The sequence below is a fragment of the Rhea pennata genome, chromosome 1 (genome assembly GCF_028389875.1).
Source record: "Rhea pennata isolate bPtePen1 chromosome 1, bPtePen1.pri, whole genome shotgun sequence".
NCBI lineage: Eukaryota > Metazoa > Chordata > Aves > Rheiformes > Rheidae > Rhea > Rhea pennata.
In genome coordinates, this window is record NC_084663.1 from 32,984,726 (window position 1) to 32,996,796 (window position 12,071).

Sequence of the window (12,071 nt, forward strand, 5' to 3'; positions counted from 1 at the left end):
TATGAAGGTTTAGAACTGACTTCTGCTTTGTGAAGTCATTGGCAGTTGTGTGAGAGCCCGGTCTGAATAGCACAGAATAGAAGCAGATAACTACCTAGATGTCTGAGAGCAAGACTCTTCTTCTGAAATTTCCACATGAAAAACAATGATGATAGTTTAACCACGGTTATGATGGTAATTTAATGATAACAATGGCAATTAGAAAAACATTAAATATCAAAAAACATTTAAAATGTGAAAAGTGATGCCTTTTTTATTCTCAGCAAAACAGAAGCTCAAGATATCTGAGATTATATATCCAAACAAGAGGTAGAAAAATAATATGTTAAGACCTCAGTTAAATATCTTAAACCGTGATTTCAGTTTTTCACATTGCCTCATTTTCGTGTTCCACTTTTGATGCAAATTCCTGTCTTTGTCTTACCCAATTTATCACCTGGATTATCAATTGTTTATTATACCCATTTATAAGACTTTATAGCATTAAAAACTTTGTGTTAAACTAGTGATGCTTCCAGCTCAATATTCTGTCTGACAGTGGCCCAACGTGGATGCTGAGGTAAGAGTGTAAGAATAAGGAAGACTGTAATGATACCTCCCAGAATAGTTTCCCAGCCTCCAACAATTTGTTCAGCATTTAAATAAAAATATGTCTATTTTTAGGTGTATTTGACAGCCATTCTGAAGACAAATGATAAAGCTAACAGTAATCTTCATTCTGGTCTATCTGTTACTAAGAGGCAGCTCCTTCATAAATTTTCTCAAGTTCTTCTAAACTCAAGTTTATCCTTCTTCTTCCTAGTTTTGTTTTAATTTACATTGAATTCATCTTTGATCTGTAACACTGGAGTATGACCTTTCAAAGTGGACAGCTGCTTAAGACTTTGTAGATTCACTTATTCACATGCTAACTATTGTTTCTGGAACACTGATGAAATGTGCATCTATTAAGAAAAACACTTCTATTTACACTAAAGCAAAGAAGAAACTAAACCTGTACAAGATCCAGTGAGAGTCAAAACATACTAAACAAAGAATGAAAATGAGCTATCATAGTAGAGTGGTTATAAAGAGATCAGGCAGAGTTGGAAAAACTGTTTTTGGAGAGCCACAGCAGCAGTGGTGTTTAATTCTAGCTTACTTGAGAGAGGAAACAAGGCTTTAAACTTGAGAAGTTACAGTTTTAATTAACAATAAAACATAAGTACACTAGCTCTCTTGCTATTCTGTGGCCACATAGATTCATAGGTTAAGTGACAAAAAATATGGATCTTAATTCACTGCTGGCTGTAATTTTTTAAAATTTCACAGATTACAGACAGTGAAGAATATATTAATAAGTAATATTTTATGTGGAACTTCTCTGGAGTTCCTGATCCAGAGAATTTATGCCTTAGTACACCATACAGGTCCGTATTGCTTTTATATAGCAAATGAAAATGTAAAATATTTTTGAATGGTTTTCCTCATACTTTCCGCTCTGCCGGATGAGCTCCTTCCTGATACATGCCAGCTCAGATTACTTTGAAATGGTTTGGAGCCATGCTTATATCCTTTGTACCTCCTGTCTGTGGCAGCTGAAGATGATTAGAGTTCACTTCTGTAGGGCCCGTGTAGATTCAGAGAGTGAAACGAGTACTACTGTCCTGAGGTTGTCTACAGATTTCCATCACTTATGTTACAGGTAAAGAAGGCAAACTATCTGTGTTTCTGATTGCTGTATTAGTGGCATACATCAAAACAGATGTGACATCATAGTTTCTTCAGAGTCAAAGGGACTCTACTGCAACACTGCTGTCTGCAATGTAGGACTGACACGTAAACATACCAGAAAATACCTTACCAAAGCACTCATCAAAGAACACACACGAACAGTGGAGATCTTTTTTGTCTCAAGCGTTACAATGCTGTCATGCATTTAGTGTAAAAGGCTCATTTGATAGTGTGTGCTGGGCAGTAATCAATGCCTTTTTGGTACTTCTGTTTCTGCCTATACTACACAAATTCCTTCCCATAGGTCAGTTATTCCAGACAAAACTCTACCACTGGAAAAGTTACTCTGTTTGCTCAAGACTAAGAGTTCTTCACTCACTTCCTGCTATGGGTATTCTGAATGCTGCATTGGAAATCAGATTGATGCCTGATGCAGTTCCATTAGAAAGCCAGAGAGCAAGATCAGGAATTCATGCATTACTTCCTTTGTGGTATAGTCAATCCCTCTTCTTTGATTTTATATTAACAAAGCTTTTTCCTCAGGAGACATGAGCCTTCATGCCATAAAGCCATCTTCTGCCATATCTTCCTGTTGAGGAAACAAATTAAGCCTATTCTAGCTATTTACTTGATGTGATATGTTATAGAAGGGTGACATCCTTCAAAGGCCATTCCCCCAGAGAAGGAAGAACATGCATATTGCTGAGTGTATCAAGATCACTTGGGAGTCTTTGGGGCAATGAAGGGCACTGTTCATTTTGTTGCTGAATAATTGAAATTCCTTTATAACTATTTAGACCTTTTATGGTCTAGATCATTTGTGATCATTATGAATGCCTCAAGACAACATTTACAGTTTTTTCTTCACCGCCACACAAGAGGTACTGAATTTACCTAGGAAGGTATTCCTAAAATAAATACTTCTTCAACATGAATTGAAGACCTTTTTCACTCTATAGAAAAGATTTGAATTCCTTACTCAGAGATGTGTGTTGGAAAAGGGTAATCTTCAGAAAGGGCTGGAAATAGCAGCAAAACTGAGAAAGTGCTGTATAACCTTGAGGAAACAAGTGCCATGTACCATTTTCTGTGCCTATTCCTTGTTAAGACACCAGCATTTCAAGATGGGGAGTTCTTTCCTGACTTAGAAGATTAAGATGCTTTCCACTACCAGTGCTGCATATAAAGCATTCTTGACTCAAATCTGTATCATCGACATATCTTAATTAATTTTTACATAATTTGGTCCCTGAGGTACAGAACTGTTGAAGTTACTCTCTATCTAGAAGTTGGATGGATGAGCCTCTGGAATAGAATGCTTTTCTGTAGCACAATCCCCAGGGAGCAGCCTTTCATCAAATTAACATATAGAGGTGGGTGGAAAGACTTTCTTCCCAAACAGCTTACCAGCACCCTTCTCCTTTGATTATTTCAGTTTTGATCATCCAGACCTATCTGGTGAATCAAAGTGTTTTTGAGTAGCCTCTAAGTTCAGTTAGGTTGCCTCTTGCAACAGCTTCCGCAAAGTGCTCCAGCTGACCTTAGTTTCTAATGATTTAAAGATTTGCTGTTTGACTTCCTTTATCATGGAAATCACCTTTATGGTGACTTCCTTTATCATCTGTCAGTGAAACTGATCCTCAGACTGGCTATTGTTTAAGGTAAAGGAGCTGATGAAATACAGGCTCTCAAAGTAGGTCTAAGTACTGTATTCTGTTACAGTTACTATTAGATTTTTTCTGAAGTTCATAGCTGAAAGAGAGTTAGAATCTCACCTTAGCCAGTCAGTTTGTCTTCATTTTGCCTTTTCCTTTGTGTTTCTCACCCAAAATCACATTGTACACCAGGTAATACAGGACTTAACTCTTCAAACAGTTGCGTAGGTTAAAGCTTTTTATTGGACAAACTGCAATTATTTCAGTTTTCTATTAAGATTTTTATTGTATTTGTGAAGAGCTTACAGATGCAGTCTGTATACACTCAGAGGTTATCAGAATGACTTCCTGATTGTCAAATGTCTAGCAAACTAAATCTTAACTTGATTAAAGCTTGTGTAAGGTTATATATATGAAATACAAACTACTGCTCTTTAGAGTTTGGTTATGATACTACCAGCTGATGTAGATCGTACTCTTTAACGTTTGTAGGGTTGTACTACACTCATTTTTTATGTTGGACCATTCTTCTGTCTCCAGATTTCAGATAAGTGTGAGAATGACAGTCTAAGAATGAATTCTGCTTTAAGTTGCTCTAAGAATGAATTACTTACTAACCTTACACAAACAGAGGTTCTTCAAAATGTGTCAGCTTCGCCACAGATTCACTTGTCATCAAAACTAATTGGAGTCCTGCTCGTTTGGTATTTTAATTTATGAAGAAATTGAGTGATAACAGATCTGTTACGCTGTGGTAATATTATGGCATGTGAGGTTCTGCTGTTGTATAACAGGGGTGGTTGTTGCAATTATAATCCGTGTAAAAAACTGTCCAGAACCACAGTTACCAGAGGAAAGCTAACTTTGAAAAGAAATGTAAAGACAGAAATAGCTATCTTTAAACAGAGGAGCACCTTCTAGTGGTGTTGAATGAGCATGACAGTTAAATGGTAAGCTATTTCATTTAAATAAGGAAATGTAAGTATGCCAGTGGAAAAAAAAAACAACACAGTAACATTTATTTACAATATTTTTATGATTGAATTGATAAATGATTTAAAAATAGAGGTAAAAGTGAACGTAAGTGTGGAAAGCATATGTTTCGAAAATTTGTAATGTTTTACAATTACAGAAAAGCCCAAAGCAAAACTACAAGCTTTTTATGCATATCACATAAAATAGTATTTTAATATGTTCTGCTGAGGAAGTTTCCTATCCTTTGGCTTTCTTTAGTAATGGCAATTTGTGTTCACTATATATCTGATTTAGCTTCGAATGAAGTTTGGTACAGAACTGGTATTTTGAAAGTTTAATGGATTGTTAGCACAATTCCTCCATCTAGTTCATTTCTAGTAAAGATACTTTTTTTTTCAATTTGTATTTACCTTGGTTGCTTACTTTGCAAGTAGCATACATCAAATGTACTTAAAATTCAATTTTCCCACAGCTGTCACTACATAGAATAGATCTTGTTCTTCAGCTGACATTGTGGATTTCTATTCTGTCAATTTCTGTATATTAAATATTTATTTTTGGACACCATTACATAGTGTTCTCAGATAATACTTGCTGACATGTGTTTTGCAAATGTTTTATGCAGTGAGAACTCGCTCCGTATCACTGTTTTCAAGTCTGCCATCACTGAATAGATCTGTTGAAATAACTAATATTTTAGCATCCTCTATCCCATTGTACAAGGGTGAGTGCTTCTGAGGAAACTGGAAACCTGGGATAAAGTTAATGGAGTAGGAGTTCATTATACTGCTTCTGTAACAATGGAAAAAATACCCTGCAAAGTAATGAAAGTACCATGCAGTCATTTGTTAGAAGTATGACTGGCTAACACTAAGGTTGTTTTGAGTCTGATGTAATAATAATCAGCTTTCCTGGTTAAGATCTCTGCAGCACACAGCATGTACATAGGATTCGATTAACTGATTATATTCATTTTGGTGTTCACAGTACTGTCTCTCTGGGCACGTATACAGACTGTGTTTGACATCTATATAGCTCATGAAAAACAATTTTTGCTAAGTCTGAAAGACTGTCTGGAAACACTCAAGTGTGCTCCCCGGTATTTTGCTGCAGGCTAGAAAGTCTTCTTGATTGTCTGTCACTGGAATATACATCTTCCTCTTGATCCCATAATACTGTTCTTTGCTTGTCTTGTGCATTTGAAATGTGCTGTAATCCTCTGGGGTACCTGTTCAAGATCTAAGATGTTTATTCCGAGTCCAAAAGAGACAATATAATTACAAATATATGTTAAAAATAAGAAATAAAACCCATGCTTAATTGTACATCCTGAGATTAAATCAGAAGGGTGTCTCTGGTCAGGGTTTCTATTCTTCTGCATGCTTTATGCCTCAGATTAGAATCCAGTAGAGAGAAGGTCTTGCAGGGGAGCACATCTGCTCCCATAGCTGCTCTCTAGGCAGAGTTATTTTTTTTCATGAAAGTAGTTTACCTCCTTTTTGACCAGGAGAGAGCCTAGGTCCTTTCTTAATTAAAATGAGCATTGTTTCACTACCTTTTAAACACAGATGTCTCCTATATTTGACTGACTAGTTAACTACTTTTTGCTTCAAGGCAGTGTAAATCTCTTTTCTCTCTTGCTCTGCGTCCATCTTTGATGACTCAGTGTGAACATTCACCACCAAGTCTTAAAGATAGGATAGCTTGCCTTAGTGACATAAAAAAGCTAAGGCAAAGCTTGCGGTCAAATCCAAATCCTCTGAGTTCCTGTTTCAGCATGGTGGGTTTGTGAGGTCTCTTTTCTGTCAACCTTGGCTTCATGAGGTTGATAAAGGGGCATTTCTCATTCGGATAATGCTAAAGGTTTATTGTGCAAATTTGTTGTCATTTAAACATACTAAGCCATTTTAAAACTCTCTTCTGTTGCCTGTTTGAAGTATAGCTTTTATAGACTCCTCTGAGGTTGTATATGACACCACCCTTAGGTTTGTGATTTACTGCACTACAGTACTGCATTTTAGACAGTTTACCACTGGTAAATCTCTAGATGTTCTTCTATGGGTGGGAGCAAAAGCTGTTTTATTTCCTGATTCAAAAATGGTTTATAAATGTTTATTTAAAAGGGCTGTGTGGTAGATACAGTGTAAGCAAATCTATTTATTGTTTTAATGTTAGCTGTGAATCAATTTTAGCGTGGTTTCACAGAAAAAAACAAACTGGAAAAAAGTTCTGGAATAAATATTTTGACAACTCATTCTGGCGTAACACTGAAGTGCTATTGAGAGACAGCGATTACAGCACTGACCTGCAAAGTTCAGCATCAGCATTATATGAGATACAGATACTATTGTATTTCTTCTACCTATTGTGAAATTCGAATTCCAGCAAATTCAAAGAAGAAAAATGTAGTTTCTATTTAATACTGCAAGCAAGACAATAAATACTGTAACTCTAAAATGAGAGAAAGGAAGAAGATCATGAAATAGCTTGGAAATAGAGAAAATAAAAATGTAGCAAGAATTTTATATTTAGTGGTGAAGGAAATGCATGTTTCTTTGCCAAAACTTTCTAAAGGCTAAAATGTGCAAGAGTACAGTTAATATTTGTGTGCCCGCTAACAAACTTTTCCTTAGTTGTGCATTGAGGACATCTAAACAGAATTTTTTTGTGTAATCATTTTATAACCTGGGATAGAGTCATATAGAGTTAAAAAATCTGCACCTCAGGAACAAACATGTTAGCATTTTCTATTGCTAACGCAGGTTTTTCAGTTGCTTCCCTTCAGAATATTGTTCTAAAACATCATAGGAAATCAATAGCTATTTTTTGCCAACTTCCCCTTAACTGCATCAGCACAATTGTTTAAACCTCTTGTAATAAATCAGTAATGGTAAAGCCTATAATTAAAATTACATTTTAAATCTATATAATGTAAATTGATAGATAAAAATAAATTCAGATTTAAGCTGGCCTGCATGTTGTAATTCTGGCATAGCTGTTTAAGTTTTTCCATATTATCTGTATTTTACATTTTTTTTTACATCAACAGATCTAGGTATTACATCCAAGTAGCAGTAATGACATTAGTGGAAAGCGAAGAGGTAGGTGTGGTATGGCATCTCTTCATATTTTGTGGCATATCAGGCCTTTATGAATTCATCTGCAACGTTTTCTAAAGCAAGTGGTACCAACCATTACCATACTGCTCTAGATTATACAAACCATTTGGTTAATCTGTTAAGAAAGAAAAAGTGTCATTCCTTTCCTTGCTGCACCAGAAGTCTATATTCTGTTCTGTTCTTTGTGTTAAAAGAAGTATGTGCGTTCTTTTCAATTCATATTTTTATTATTTTTTTCTTTGTGAAATAACAGCTATTTTTAAAGACTCTGGAATTTTAGACTAACTCAACAAGGCTGTATGTTTCTCTGGCATCCAGTCACCTGTGGTTTCTGGTTCATGTCAGACCTTTGAGAACATCCAAATCATTAAGACAGACTGCATAAGATACCTGCCAAAAAGACTTCTGGCTTCTGATGTCTGTCTTCTGACTCATACTGGCTGGACTAGTAAGAAACCGGAGCTCATATGCTCCCATTGCCCCAGGATATGATGTACTTTGCAAGGACATCGCTTTTTCCAGCTAGATAAGTAGCTGAGACCCTGAATATGTACATTTTGTGACATCAGGCTGCATTTTAGTTCAGTCTGCAAAAGCTGAGAGCTGCAGTTCTCAGACTGCGTGTCATCTTTCCCAAATGAAAGCAGCCACTTGCCGAATTGTGGGAAGGAAAAGGACTGATAGGTGGTAGGTCAGGAGAATGCCCTAAAGGAAACCTGATTTGAGCATGGGGCCTCCACATCTAGTAACTCAGTAAAGGCAGGTCAGCCTGGTGCCTTCTCCTTCTCATGACCCCCGGGTTCTAGACACGGCTGGTCATCGGCCACCTGTGCTTGGAGCCAGTATCACAGCATGAGCTGGACGGGAGCAGGCAAGGATGGGAGTTGCAGGCCCAGCTGCAGGGAAGGGACAAGCATAGCTCATTTCTTACTAAATATCAAAATTTTGGGTTTGTGAGATGAAAGTATTACACATACACAGCCAAATGCAGAGCAGCAGATGTATAAAGACGTCTTTCCTTACAAAGCAGCTTTGAGACATTTCTAGCTCAATTTACCTCTTAAACTTCCATTTTTATAACAATTTGACTTTTTCTTACAAAACAATTCCGAGTTTACAGTAATAAAGTTGTTCAACACAGCTGATTACGTATACAAACAGTCCAGTCTTTCAGGCCATGTTCTAGTTTATATTTGTCTAGAATATTATAAAGATGTCCATCACTGTAATAACTCAGAAACTAGATATGGTACATGAAAGCTACCCATATCTTGCACTTTGTTTTGTAGGCTAATAAATTCATGCAATATTAACTAGCGTGTTCAGATCATTAGAACAGCTGAGCATTTAATTGGATGTTACGTCCTCAGATTTAGTGTAAGCAGTGATCTGCAAGAGGTCGGTACTGCAACATACTTGTCATAATAGAAAATGTAGACTTTGGCTCTTAGCAGTTTAATTTTCTTGTTTCCTTATTGTAGCAACGTGGAATAATCTTACTTAATTTTATTGGTGTATGTCAAGCTAGATGGAGAATATTATAATAAAACATTTTAGGAGCATGTATTTTCAAATAAAAATATGACTGAGTTAATAAAAACAGGTGTCTTGTTTTGTAGAAAACCTTTGATTTCAGTCAGGGCAACATTAGCATTAGTTCAGCCTGATTGAATAAAAACACTTTAAAAGTGTGTTTAATTGATTATAGCATCACTTACAAACAGGTGGATGTATGTCTAATAGCTTTGTCAGCTACTAGGGAGTATTTGCAATTGAATATCGTGAGGAGCAAGACCAGTTGAAGATAAGAGAGGGAAGGATTTTTCAGAAGAATTTTGTATCCTAGAGGTAGAGGTAACCTGTAAAGATTAAATTGTCCCTTTAGACTCAGTTCAATACAAGACATGTTTTTTAAGATGCCTGTATTAGGAGAACAGATGGCAGAGGCACTGTGGCATAGATACCTTTATCAGGAATGCCTCTCTCCACTTCCCCCTCCCCCTTCTTCATTACTTGGGGTTGGTTGGGGATAATCTTTTCAGAAGGATAAGGTGGTTTCTTTGTGTTCCTTCCACTTATTCTCTTGTATATGCAAGCAACTTGGGACCTCTGTTATTGATGGCTTTTCTGATAAAAAAAAAGTAATGAGCCTGTTGTTCTGTGGATAAACCCTGAGCAGTGAATTGGGAGCTACACCACCTACCTTACTCAGGCCTACATAGCTGAACTAGAGAACATCCAGCTTGGTCCTGCTCTTCTCCAGCAAAGTGTGTAGAGCAGGGCTACCAAGCACTGTGTCTCTTGTCTCAGATTCTTGGGGGACAAGGATGATCGAAGGGTACACGGCAGGAATCAATACTGACTTGATCTGTATTTTTTAACAGCAAATTTATCTTCTGAAATCTGGATTCTCTCCTTGAAAAGCAGTTCCTGTCCTCTTTACTTCTCTTGTCCTTCCTTGGTTATTGACCACAGACACAGATTTAGCCAACTGAGCAGGAGGAGTGTTAGGAAGCAGTAACCTTCTTCCAAACACTCCTTGATATTCTCTAGGTGTCCGATGGCAATTGCTGGCACTGCTCATGCTTGTCCATGCAGCTCTTCAGTAACGTGGTGCTGACAGAAAGTAAAAAACAGCTCGTTTTGCATCTTTATCTATGAGTATACTGCCAGTCACAGGGAGAATATAAAGGTCATTCTTGTTCAGTTAAATGTATTTTATGTTCTCATTACCTGACCAGAATGAAATGACAGTGATTTCTCCCTAGCTTTTATAAATATTTTTTTTTCTGAGTCAGACTGTTACATTGTCTTCAGAGCATTTTCCTCACTGTTGTCTTCATTTTTTCTTTTATGCAGTGGAACACAGGTAGATAAAACCCAGAGATTGCTTAAGAATCTCTGCAACTGTGTTGATGCTGCTTGCAAAAAGCATTGCACATAGACTGAGGAAGAGCAATCTGTGAAGCTTTTTAATTATATATTCATCTGGACCTTATTTTCAATCCAAACCTTAATTGAAATTTTTGATTTCATCCTCACCAACTGTTGGGTACTTGTGGCCACAGGCTACATTCATAGCTGTAATAAAAGCTGCAATTATAAGACTAAACAATTCAAAATTTTCCAAGAATCAGAAAGTGACTTTAGTAATGATTTTTGTAATTTCTTCTGAATTAAATACTTCTTTAATCGTCAACAACACAAAGAACTTCTTAATGCCACTCGCTTAATATGTAATAGTAACATTAACATCTGTATAAGATTTTATGGAGTGAGAATAAAATGGTCTGTCTAAACGGAAAAACAGCTGTCTTGCTATGAGAAATCATTACAGAATTTGGAGGAGGTACTTACGTAAGTTACTGCTTTCTGTTCTGTAGAAGTTCATATATTTAAAGTCCTGGCAGATGAAACCTAGGAATCTCTCCTTCCCAGTAGTGTAAAGTTATCTTTCCTACCTCAAGACTGCAGCAAGTTTTTACATACGTTCATGTGTTCAAAAAAGCTAATTTTGATTTCACATTGAATTCTGCCTAGCCTGAGCAAAGAGAAATTAACTTACTGAAAAGGAATACTATAGTAGCGAAGGGGAGGGGGAATAGTGTATCTGTAACTTTAAAGGTTGAAAAAATGACAAGTGTTTGATCTTGGAAATACCTTCTTGTTTACAAACTTGGCAATGCAGTCCAGTGGGAGCAATACATTTATTTAGCCCAGAGCTGTGTGGTTCTTCACTCAGAACTCTTGTACTCTGTTTCATGCTCAGGGCACTTTTATTACTAAATAGCATTGACATGGTTTCTCTAGCTATGTGAGATGTAAGCATATACTGTTGCATATAATTGCTAGTGTGTGGCATGCACTAACAGGTTCCCTTTTTAAGGAATCCAATGCATTGTTAATAAATATATCATGTTCGTCATAGACAATTCATGCATAAAAGAAAGTTGAAAGTATAGTTCAATAGTTTTCTTTTTTAAAATAAGATAAAATTTAGAATTAAGAAATTGACAAAGGAAAAAGAGGACCACTTACCATGAGGGGAGTACGTAACTCCCTTGATCACAATATAGACAAGCAATTTTGTTGTGAGATGTAGTACATCCTAATGTATTTAAAGTATTTCTGATTATCAGGACCTGGTTCATTTGGTGTCACAGAGACAACTAAAAATAGTTTTCTAGATATTATGTATCTATTTTTACTCAATACAGTTGAAACATGCAACAGAAGACATTTGATTTCAATATATCACAGTTATTTTTACATTGATACATGCATGTAAGAACAAAATCATATTAAAACTGAAAAAAAACAAATTTAGAAAATATATTAAAATTACTTTGTCATTAGTAACTTCTGAAAATAAAGTTAACATGCCTACTGATACATGGGCTTTAGTAATTAACAATATGCTCTGTGTGACTTGACAAGAAAGCAGATCAGAAGGGACTTGAATATGAAACATTACTGTTTTGCGTATAAAATGTGTTGAGATAATGTGTATTTGATAACACATGAAGGTAGCTGTTTCTCAGTGACTATACACTGTGCTCTTTTAATTACTAAAGTACACTGTACTGATTACCTTAGGGTCTTGTGCTGT

General features: G+C 36.2%; 1 protein-coding gene across 1 annotated transcript in view; it reads left to right on the forward strand.

Moving 5' to 3' along the window:
* TMEM117 (transmembrane protein 117) overlaps positions 1-12,071 on the forward strand; it is a 210,579-nt gene that overhangs the window by 10,017 nt on the left and 188,491 nt on the right. The gene's annotated exons all lie outside the window — the stretch shown is intronic.